The sequence below is a fragment of the Cyanistes caeruleus genome, chromosome 8, assembly GCF_971803275.1.
Source record: "Cyanistes caeruleus chromosome 8, bCyaCae1.hap1.1, whole genome shotgun sequence".
NCBI classification, from domain to species: domain Eukaryota; kingdom Metazoa; phylum Chordata; class Aves; order Passeriformes; family Paridae; genus Cyanistes; species Cyanistes caeruleus.
In genome coordinates, this window is record NC_141708.1 from 34,903,947 (window position 1) to 34,915,963 (window position 12,017).

Sequence of the window (12,017 nt, forward strand, 5' to 3'; positions counted from 1 at the left end):
TGGTATTTCCATTTCACGCATTACGAAGCTCATGGCCGTCGTGGAGCGATGCAGGGCTGGGAAGCTCCATTCCCTGGAGCCTGGTGGGGAGGAAAGCTGCGGCCCTTTGTCAGTGCTGGCTGTCACAGCAGCATTTTCACAGCGCACGCGTTCGGGTTTCGGCGCAGACGCTCCCCGTGGCGTACCTGGGCCCGGGCTGAACAATACCTGCTTTCTTCCCTGGGAGCAGAGTGGGGCTGCCCTGCTTTCCAGAGGGGAGATTTATGAGGTGCTGGGCTGCAGGAGGCTCTGACATTGATCTCCCCTGCTCCTCCCCTGCTTGGGAAGGAAGGGAAGGAAAAGGGCTTGTTTTCAGTATGGTAGTTGTCACCTGGATTTATCCTGTTCTGGAGTTATACAGTACGGTGCAGCACTGGGTAATGTCTCTACCTGTAAAAGCTGGGTTTCAAAGCTAAATTTGGTGTGTTTTTGGCTGGACAGGTCTGGGAGGTGTCCCCAAACACAATCCAAGTTGTGGCACTGTTGATCTGCTCAGTGAGGGCACTTGACTCTTGTTTCAGCTGACTTCAGGCTAAAAAACTACTGGTGTCTTCCAGCTTTCCCCTGATTTTGCCCTGGGAAATTCTGGGTCAGGTTTATTTCAGGTTAGATGGTGACACCCTGCCTGGGGTGAGGGCAATAACCTACCCATCCTGGGCCATGATTTTGATCCTGTTCCCTGGAGGATGCTGTGGCTCCACTCTGGTTTGTAAAGGGTATTTCCTTGGAGATTCCTCAAGGAAATGTGCCAACCATCCTCCTTCTAAGGAAGAAGATGGGTAGCTGTCAGAGGATCTCAAATGGGCAGAGGCTGGTCTGTGTCCAGAAGAGTTGTTTTATCCTGAAGGAGACATCCCTGCCTCTCTGCAGAGGAATGACAGATTCACCCTGGCAAACACCCAGGGACTGCTGGCTGAGAAACACCATAAGAGGTACAGCCCAAGCCCTGTGTACACCACAAACAGCCTTTCCACCCTGCTCTGGGCATCTTTGAGACATCAGATCCCCTTAAATCTGCACCCCTGGAGTGGCAGTGGAAGGGCAGAAGTGATTTCTTTGCCAAAGAAGCCCAGAAAAGATTCCCTTAGGCACTTGGGGGTATCTAGAGCTGACTGTGACCCCTCTGAACCGCTGCATGGGCTGAAGCATGGTGTCCTTGTCAGATTCATTGTATTTAATCTACCCATCAGATCTTTACTGTGTGTTGGTGTGTGCTCTCCTCCCAGACTGATTTCATCTATGATTTTGGCACTCAATGGGGATTGAAAAGGCCCAGCTCTGTCCTCCCTCATGCCTGTGTCAGTGCTGGTGTATATAACAGCTCAGGGCTTGAGGGGGGGTAGTTGCTGGCCACTCTTTCACAGACAGCTCTGCACCTGTTTCTCCCCGGTGGTTTAAAGCATAATAAAAGGATATAAATACTGCAGTGACGTTGAGTTGGGCCAGCTCAGAGCTCCTGGGCACACACAGCCCAGTGTGGGGCCATCAGCTGTGCCTTGGCGGGCGCCGCTCTTCGGGGAAGGCAATTTGAACTCCTCGGTCTCGTAGCATCAGGAAGAGATGGCTTCAATTTTTTTTTCTTCTTTTTAGGGGAAAAATAAATCCATCCCAGAGCTGCTTGCCAGATGTGTTTATGAAAATGTCTATCAGTACTGGAGAGAGGCTTGTGGGACTGCCAGTTATCTCTGTGTGGAGCTGTGGAAGTGGCAGGATATATTTTGGGCAGCTGGGCATAGCCCACGGGGTGCTGCAGAGGGAAGGAGACCCAGGAAGCACAGTGATTCCTCCCTCAGCCTTCTGGAGGTGATGGGGTCCTGGTGCCTGGTGTGGGGGAATCATCTTGTGCTCAAAAGCTCTGATTTTCCACTCGGGATGAGGAGAATGAAACCCTTGTGCCTTGATTCCTCTTTGTGCTGGCTGAAAGTTACAGGGAAGGAGCGTGTTCCTGAAGGCTGTGCTGACACCAAGGGTGGCCCCAGCCCTTGTCCCCGCGGTCCCCACCCGTTCTCTCTGTGGTACAAGCCTGTAATCCTGTTCTCTGGCATCACCCTGGGTCCCTGGGCTGAGGGGTGTGACATGGTGTGTGGGGATCAGGCCATCCCTGGAGCAGCAGGTGCTGGTGGCCGCAGGTCCCCTCCGGCCTGGGTCCTGGCAGTCCCAGAACGCTCTCACCACTCTCCAGGGAAGGAGCCTCTTTCCAGGAGATGGCAGCAGCTTTTCGGAGCTGGGATCGCGTTTCCAGCCCGTTTCCGAGGACAGGCAGCTGGGAGGCAGGATGGGTGAATAGTTGGGAGAGAAAACCAGGCTGGGTGAAAGGAAGAGGGTGCTCAGGAAGCTGCAGTAGTGACTCTTGTGACAGCAGGGACTCCTGGATTGACGGCAAACCTGTCCCCAGTGATGCCCAGTGCTGCCTTTCAGTACTTAAAGGGGCCTTATAAAAGTGACTTTTTACACAGGCAAATAGTAAGTGTAGTAGTGGTACAACAAGCAGGAACATTTTTAAACCAAAAAATGGAGAGACTTAGATTAGATGTTGGAAATAAATTCTTCCCTGTGAGAGTGGTCAGGCACTGGCCCAAGTTGCCCAGACAAAATGAGAATGCCCCATCCTGGAAGGTGCTCAAGGGCAGGCTGGATGGGGCTATGAGCTGCTCTAGTGGAAGGTGTCCCTGCCCATAGCTGGGGAGAGGAGCCAGATGATATTTAAGGCCCCCACCAACCCAGACCTTTCTGTGATGATTCCTGGGTCATGATCACTCTTCCTGTCCATGTCCCTGCTGCTGGGATGAGATCATTAATCTCTGGTACCCCACTGACTTCCTTTCACCTGGGCCACAGCACCCAGTTTTGCTTTGCTCCTACTCACTGCCTGTTTTGGCTGTTTTGCTGCTCTGTGACAAGCAGGTACCAACAGCCCTGTTGCTTCCCATGGCTGCCCTCCTCATCCTCCTCCATCCCCACCAGTTGACCCTGCAACAAGAGACGGGGAGGGAGGGCTCCCCCAGCACCAGCTGACATTTTCTGGCCTTGTGGCTTTGCAAGCAGCTCCAGAGACAGCTGGAGGCCCCCTGGGGTGCAGAGACATGGGCTGCTCATAAAACCCCCTGTCTGTCAGTCCTGGTGCCTGGATGCCTGTCTGCTGGCTGAACTGGGGAAAAATGGGGATTAACAGAGGGCTGGGGGCTGGTTCCCAGCAGAGTGCACCACGGTTCTTCCCTGGGACACATCCCCATGTGGTGCTGGCCTCTGATGCTGCCGTGGGCCTGCTCTGTCAGGGAGGCTGTGTCACGAGCCACTGCTGGAGAGATGGTTTAATGGGAAATTTCTCTGAGCTGAGTCAAATACTGTGTCGTGGCTGGTGAACGTGGTTTGACTCCTGTGGAAGTCCCTGCAGGTGTGAACAGAATAGGCCTCAAATGCTGACAGCAAGGGACATGAAGGGAGGTGGGTGCTGTGTGGATCCATGGGTCAGTCACTGCTCACCTGGTGCTCTTGATGCCTTACAAGCTCAAAGGCTTTGGGATCATGGCTTTTGAGTGTGTATGTGCAGTCATTTGATTCCGTTGTGCCTCTGTTCTGCCTTTTATAAAATGAGAATAATGATACAGAAATTATTTTTAAAGGACTTAGGGATCTAAAGCAATGCAAGCAAGGTTGGCTGGAGCTCATTGTGATGAATTTTATTTAGGTACCCACTTTTGCAGCAGGAGGTGTCAACTTCTGAATGAAGATGAAGGCAAGGGCTTGGATCTCGGGACCATTGGCAAACCCTTATGCCTTTGCAAAGAAGACTAAAGCCCTGCCTTTTTGTCTTTAACCAAACAGTGCCTTGTGATGATCTCTTTTTTTTTAAACAAAAAAACCCCCAGTGAGTGGGAAGGGAGCAGCCTCCCAGGCAGTGGCAGGGGTGCTGTGGGCTGCCAGGAGCCAGTTTGCAAAGCGAGGGGAGATAAGACACCAAGTGACAGCCGCTAGTGAGCTGTTTCCAGAGGGCAGGGTATAAATAGACAACAAAGAGATTTGGTGTCAGAGCAGCTCTCGCACCTTTCTGCTGCCCAGCCTGGCAGGCGCGAGTGGGGAATCGCAGCTGGGGAGCCAGTGAAATCTGCTCCGGGCTTTAAGTGCATATGGATAACGTAATGACAAGATAAGGCATTTATCAGCCTGTTTTGGACCTCTGTCCATCTGCAGTGGGCTCACTCTGTGCTGCTGACTGGCCAGAGCAGGTGGCACTTAGATGGACCCCCCAGCCGGAGCCTGGAGCAGCCAGCTCCTGTCTTGACTGCCCAGACAGCTCCTACACAAGGCTGCTGCTGTCCCAAAAAAGGTGCTCTGCTTGTCTCAGCTCTATCCCTTGTAATTTATGGTGATACCTGCCATGTGCTGCCCCGGGTCGAGGCTTATCCAGCCTTGCCCACTGCTCTTGCAGAGTGCCTGGGCTCTTTGTGGGGTCCTTGGTTGTCCTCCTGCCCACTGGTCATTCTGGCCAGCCTCACCTAGGCTTTTCCTCTCCTCTTTCCCTCTCTGGCTGGCCTGGGCTTCCCTCTCAGGCCCTGCTGTCCCCAGATGCTCCATTTCCTACCTGCTCTCAGGGTAAGAGTAAAACCACCAACCTAACGATGCTTTGATGGCTTTGGAGGCTTTGATGAGGTGTTGTAATGTTTTGCCACAGCAGCCCTGGCAGCCCAAGGGTATTTAAATACTAAGAGTGGTGCAGGCAGCAAGTCCTCTCCAAGCTTGCTGGAAAAAAACTACCATAAATTTTCATAACCCTGCCTGTGGCACCACTTTGATGCCTTTCAGGCAGCTTTGTGCTGTTTGGGGTCTGGGTTTGTCTCCTAGCTCACTGTTGGACTTTGACTCCTGTGATGAACATGTCCTGCCCTGAGCAGTTTGCACGGATGCTGTAAAGCACCACCATAAGGCTACAATGACTTGGTGAAAAGAACAGATTTAGGCTGAAGAAGGAAAAGGAGTGGAAAGACCTGTTCTATGGAAAATCAACCCAGCCTGTGAGAATAAGAAAAGCCCAATTTTTTTCTGGGCTGGTGTAAATCCATGCTGGATTTTTTGGCAGCAGGGTATGGGGGGAGGCATCTGCTGGGGCTTGCAGCGAGCTCAGCTGTGGGGATGCTGCGGCGCTCGGCGGGGCAGACGGGCTGACAGCGGGATTCGGGGCACAAAGCAGGGCTGCTCCCCTGTCTGTCAGCAGTGTGGAATTCCTGGGATACGGAGGGCCCTTTGTGTGGGGATCAGCTGTCGAACTGCTGCCTATTTTTAGGGTGGCGGATCCCGTGCTATGCGAGGAGAAGGCTGATGGTGAGAGAGGTGTGTGCTGCTGCACCTCAGGTGGTGTTTTCTACTGTCACTTACACCCCTCTGCAATCGGATGCAGGCGCACAACTGAGCAGAAACTCGGTATTTACATGCAGTTCTGTCTGGTGAGGGGTTTGGCTTATTACAGAGAAAAAGTGAGCTACCATGGCAGCACTTCTGTGTACAGGTGCCTGATGTGTCCTCCTCACTGCCTGGCTTCAGCCTGAGCTAAGGGCAGGGAGAGAGAAAACCCCAAGGCTTTTCACTTCTCTCAGGGCTCGAAAAAAATGGGTGACCTTATAAAAAGGTTAAAAAGCAGCACAATCTTTCCACGTGCTTGAGGGGGAACACTGTGTGAGTACAGCTTGTATCAGACACCAGAGAGGCTAAGCCAGATGTCTGAGGACGTAGTAAAAGGGGGTTTCATAAACTCCAGTGCTCCACAGCTGTGTACAACAGCGTGTATCTTCCTGTGCCAGGGGCTCTGTCCGGCGTAGATTGCCTCGTTCTTTTATCACCAGGTGTATGGAAGCGCATCCATGTGTACAAACACAGACTTTGGGGGTTTGTTCACTCATCTCCAGACACCACCTGAAAGCTTGGCTTAAGTGTAGCCCAAGATAAGTCATTCATTGAGCAAAACCAGTCTTTGCACAGGTTTTTTTTGGGTTTTTTTTTTTAGCTAATGCATAGAATAATGAGGTTTTTTCCACTGACCCAGCTCTTGGATTCATCATCCACACTGGTAATGCTGTGGGAGAGGAAAAGAGCCCAGAGCTGCTCTCTTTAATAAGAAATCCTTGCAACTGCTCTGACAGAGAAATAACTTTGCCAACAGCCTGCACACTTTCTTTACATGTGCTAAACTGCTCGAGATGCAGCTGAATTTCTTTAAACAAAAGGCATTTGTTTAAAAACATCCTGACAAAAGTGTTACAAATGTTTTATGTTTGGGTTTTTTTTCCATGGGAATGAACTCATGTAAGTGTCTTTACCTGAAATAGGGTTTTCAGTTATGTGAAAATTCAGAAATTTACATATACATGTTTCCTTCTTTGCCATTTTTCTCACAAAAATGTTTGGTTTTGATTTGTCATTTTAGAGAAATTAATATTTTCTCTATTCTTCTCATCTACTTTCTAGCAGATAAGAAGAGAAAATGAGTACAAAGGAAAACCTTGCAGCAACTCCCTGGACAAATGGGGAATGGTTTTAAGCTGAAGGAAAGTAGATTTAGGTTAGGTATTAGAAACACATTCTTTACTGTGAGGCACTTCTGCAAGTTGCTGAGAGAAGCTGTGGATATCACATTCCTGGAAGCGCTCAAGGCCAGGAGCAGCAATGTGGTCTGGTGGAAAGTGTCCCTGCCTGTGGCAGGGATTTGGGACACAGTGATCCTTAAGGTACCTTCCAACCCAAACCATTCCAGGGTTCTATGAACAATTCACCTGCCTCCCAAAATTGCTGCTGAACATCTTGGAAGTTTTTTTTTTGAAGGCTCTTTCTCCTTTCTTCTGCACCCAGACCTGGTTAGAAATTAGTATTCTTGGAAAGGCCTTCCCAAAAATGAACAGAATTCCTGTATTTTCTAAAGCTTCTCTAGAAAGATACAGTCAAAGGTCTGGGCTGGTCAGGGTGTAAATGTACAGCATTTACACCCTGATCAGCCACTGAGATATGGTTTGGAGAGCTGCTCAGTGCCACTCAGAGTCAAGACAAGGAGCACCGTGGTTGCTTTAATTTCCTGATTGCATCCCTTTCCTATCAAGGCTGGAAAAATACAGAAATCCGAAATGCTCTGCTCAGTAATGCCTGCAGCAAGTGAGCCTGTGGTTTTCATCTGGTGTAAAGAAAGGGTTGTTTATAGAAGGAATGACAAATGCCTGTGCTGCTGGGATGCAGCAGTGTTTTCCTGACTGCCAGAGCTGGGTGGGATGGATACAGCTCCCTGCCCTCCTGTTTCGAGGGGCAGCACTCACTGTCAGTGCCCTGCCCTGTTATCCTCTTTGTGGAAATCCTCTGGATTTGTGGAATGGGAGAGGGGATGTGCTCTCCAAAAGCTGCACTGTGAGGCCAGTGTGTCTGTACGTGTACCTGCTCCCAGTTTCTTGGAGAGCTGTGGTGACCATGCAGTGTCTCAGAGGCCCTGAAGCCTCAGCCTCCTGTCAGTTTTATCTTCTTGCTGATTTCTGTCCCCATCCTGGAATAAACATCTGCATATGTACAAGCCTTGGAAGAGGAAGCAGAGTCTGTACCTAAACCCTCTCCTGCACTGAGCCAGGACCTCCTGGCTCACACAATTTTCGGGCACCTTCCACAAGAAACAAGACTGTCTGAGTGTCCCTTCCAAGCAGAGGCAGGTTAGCAGTAAAGCACAGAGCACTTTGTCAGCCTGCTGCTGAAACCTTGACATATGGGGATGTGATGGTCTTGGATCTTAGATCACCTCTGAATAATGTCAGCAATCAAAAACAATAATGGGGGAATGAGAAATTCAGGACACCAACTGTTCCTCTTTGAAAAAAACCAAACAAACCCAACCCAATTAAAACCCAAGCAAAGCAGTAAAAAAAAAACCAACGAAAAACAACAAACCCAAACCTCAGCCTTGGTCTGGGCACAGAAACAGCGAGGGCTTGCCAGCACCAGTGGCTTGTAGCAAAGTCTCAGTGTTTGCAGAGCAGTGGCCAAGGTGTTACGTTTTTGACTCTAAATGAGGTTAATGAAAGTTGCATGTACTCAAATCCCTGAGCGCCACTTTGAAAATGCAGGAGCTAACAGTGGTTATTTATTGATTTCATTTCGTCCCCCTGGCTCACGTGGGAGGTTGGAAGAGGGAGAGCAGTGGCCTGTATGTGTATGAGAAGGTGAGGAGAAGGCCTGTATAGATACAGGGAATGTGGGGCTGGCACTTAAGTTTGCAATCACCCAATTTGGGGATTTTTTTTTCCCTCAAGCAGCAGTTCAGATGGTCCACAGGGGACCCTGCTTTTGTGCCTGTGCCTCCATCCTCAACTAGGCAGCTATCCTGGCCAGCTCCTCGCCTGCAAGCTGCCCAAGGTTGCAAAAACTGGCAGGGCAAGGAGGAGAGGAGACCCACTGGGTAAGCTTCACTCCACAGGGACACCAGGTCAGAAACCCAGGGAAAAATTAAACTTGAGTCACATTAAAAGTTTTAAAAATATATTTTAATATCAGTTTTTAAAAATATCTTTTCCCTTCCCTCTCTTTCTGGTTTTTCAGAATCTCAGCCCATAAAACTTGGCAGTTCCTCAGGGTGGAGGAGGGTGACTCTTGGTTTGCCATGCAGCTGTTGGTACCCCAGCATGCCCAAAACATCTGTCATCAGTGGAAAGGAGCATTGCTCTGGCAAGGCTTTTCTTTCTTTGCAGTAAAGAACAAGCAAATTTGCTTATTTGTGGTTAATGCTTCTTCCAGATGGAATAATACATGACACACAGCCCCACTGTTGCCCAAACTGTTGGAGCACTGTGGAACATATTTGCAGCACAAAGACAAGCTGGGGAGATTGTTTAACTTACTGGTCTCCAGTTTGGAGCAGTCCTTCAGCCACAATATAAATGCAACCTCCCAGCAAGACTAAACTTTCTCATAAAAATGAGCAAAATTCCCAGAGAAGAGCTGTTCTCCTTTGTCCTCCTCCACTGAGATGGCAACCTTTGTGACAATTCCTTGGTAGCCACTTTTAGGCCAGTGCTTGCTGTGAAAGCAGTTCCAGACCCCTTGTTGGCCACTGCAGACAATGGTTTCCCTGTTGTACTGACACTGCAAAGGGCTGGCTTGAATGTACTTTGTACATCACACCAATATGCCACACGTATATGGGAATTTTTTGCATGGAACTGATGTTCTTGGTGAAGCTTGACCAATTTTTCCAGCTGTGCTGTTGCTAAAATTTATGAGAATGGGGGTGTCCTGCCTTAGTGTCCTGATACTGGTTTAATTTACCGTCCCTTTTTGCTAATTTAAGGTGGTTTGGTGTTTTATGGTGCCAAATCTTCCTCTGTGAATTTTATAGGAGTGGAATAGAGGTTTCAAAAGGAAACTCTGGGTTTTTGCTCTGCACTTCACCTGGCAGATCTGCTGTGAGGTGAGAGACCTTTTCCTGCACTTGGAACTGCCTTTCTGGCGGCAGTGATGGGGTACAAGTAGCCTCCATCAGCGTGTGGGGAGCAGAGGGGCTCTGGATGCACAGCCCTCCCCTTGCTGTGGAAAGGAGTCAAGGGCTTTTCTGGCCCTTGTTCCCCGTGCAAGTCTCCTCTGTCCTGCCCTGCAAGAAGTGACCAGGAGAGGAGTCAATTTTCATGTTTCAAAAGGGACTGGAAGGAGAGAAAAAGGGGCAAAGCTAAGTATCACCAGCACCTTATGCCTGCAGTGTAGCAGACACCTATGATAACCCCTCTGATACCCCAGTGTCTGTAAAATGCAACTAGTCTTTGGAGTATCCTTAAATAAAAAAGCATTTTCCTAGTTGATCTTTACCTTCCATGCCCTGCCCCCTGCTAACTGGGGGTGACATCCAGCCCCTCTGCCTCTACAGCTTTCAGAAGGCTGTTTCTGCCTTCACCAGGGTTACTTGTTAAGGTACAACTCTGCCTAATTAAGAGTTACAGCATCTTTCCCTGCAGTGAGGTTTGGGTGGTTTTTTTTTGAGAATTCATCACTCTGGTGCATGAGGCTGAAATAATTGCCTGAGCTGGACTTGGCCCCTTGTGCATTAACCCTTTGCTCCAGCCTGGCCTCTGAGACCTGCTGCCTTCAGCTCCCAGCTAAGTCCTGCTCTGTGCTGTGATCCAGGAGCTCTGCTGGCCGAGAATCGCAGCCGGGATGTCTCAGATGTGCTCGCAGGTTGGAGCAGAAATGAGGCAAAGCCTCCATGTGTCTGATGGTTTTGACCCCAAACAATACGCTGACTGCATAAATTAGGAGTTGGCTCAGGCTCACTTGAAGCTCAGCCCAGGTTTGCTTGAAACTCAGCCTAATTTTTCCTGAAGGCAAAGCTGAGTGGGAGAGGAGTTCTGGGTCAGGGAAGGGGTGCTTGGCAGGTCACAGCAGCCTGAAGAGCTGCAGTTTATCAGCTCACAGTAATTATCAGCCCACAGAAGCAGGGCTGCCTGTATTTCTAATTTCTTGCCTACACAGAACCATGCAGATGACGGGCAAAAGCACCTGTGGTATCCTGGAACAAGCTGGGGAGTGCTCCTGGCTGCTTGTGGATCATTAACACAGTCAGGCCCCTAAAAATCCACCTTGATCAACCCCCCTGGCAAAAAGCTTTATTTCCCCTGATGCTGCCTTTCCATGCAGGTGCTATGTGTCCTGGCTGATGACTGCACCAGCTCCTGGAGGCAATTCACATCCTCAGCAGCGCTGCACGGGGAGAGAGGCAGGGAGCCACGTGGACCCTAATTCCCAGAAACAGAGAAGACAAACCATGGAAAAAGTTTTGAGAGGGGCTTGCTGCTCTCATGGTTAGCAGCTGGGCCCTAAAACAGGTTGTAATTTGGAGGGCTGGTCTATACTTCCATGACAAGAGCAAGCAGCCAAGCTGGGGGAAAAGCTTGCAAGCTAAAAAATCAGGTAGAGCTGGTAAGTTTGTTTTGGGTTGAACCCAAAATGGGCTTTTTTATTTTTATTTTTTTGTTAGGGTTAGGGTTCAGCCTCCAGGTTCCTGTCGGGCTGGGGCTTTCAGGTGGAGGTAGAAGGAAAGGCATGGATGGGAAAGCAATCGAGGAGATGGGGAAGCTCATCTTGTACTGCTCCAATGTTGTGTGAAGGATGCTAGGGACAGAGGGGTCCAACAGTGCTTTTTGGCAGCTCTCGCCTCAGTAAAGCCCCTTTGGATTCCAAGCAAGCAGTTTCTACCTTCTGCTTTCTGCAGTAATTTTGGTTTTATTGCCTAGGGGTGAGGGTTCCTGCAAACAAGTGAAACACAGGCGGGGGTGATAAAAGGTGCAAATTGAACTGGCCTCATGCAGTCCCTGGGAAGCAGCAGTGGATGAAGAGACTTCCAACTCTTTTACAGCTCTCTCTTCTTTGTTGTAAATTGAGCTTGAGGTGTTACTCTAAGGAAAACAATAATTTTTTGATGGCTCCATTACAGTTGTGGCCGTCCCCTGTGGAGAGCCCTACGGACTGGTGTTTTCTGTTCATTACATCTCACTTTGCCAAGCCTTGCTTTCCTGCTGGCAGTCTCATATCCTCCATCTTTGTTTTCCTTTATTTCCCTAAAAAAATAAGAAGGTAATTATGTTTTCCTTGCACCCTTGCTTACCTCTCCTTACCAAGGGAGACGTGCAAAAGTGGTGTGGGCAGCAAGGATCCCTTGAGCTCTCACACCCCTGGTGCCTATGGGCCCCCTAGATTTAGCCTTTCCCTTTTTTTTTTTTTTCTGGAGGAAGATTTTGGAAAAAAGGAGGGAAGGAAGAAGAGGATCCTCTACCCATCCCTACCCAGGAGACCCAGGGTCTGCTGCTGCACCACATCTCTGGCAAGAATTGTAATCCTAATGGGACATCTATCCCTGCTTGCCTTTGGCTTATCTTCAGCTTCTGGCCCTAGCAGATGCTTTGCAGCCTTTCCACAAATGTTTGGGAAGAGAAGCCAAAGTTAGGCTCTTTTGGCAGGGTTTCCACAACAAA

The 12,017-nt window shown here is 49.5% G+C and overlaps 1 protein-coding gene across 1 annotated transcript in view; it reads left to right on the plus strand.

Moving 5' to 3' along the window:
- Positions 1 to 10,641: 10,641 nt before the first annotated feature.
- The window catches only part of COL13A1 (collagen type XIII alpha 1 chain), a 104,826-nt gene continuing 103,450 nt past the window's right edge, over positions 10,642 to 12,017 (plus strand). Inside the window, exon 1 of the mRNA XM_086900198.1 lies at positions 10,642 to 10,965. The gene's annotated coding sequence lies outside the window, so the exon portion shown is untranslated. The remainder of the gene's footprint in view (positions 10,966 to 12,017) is intronic.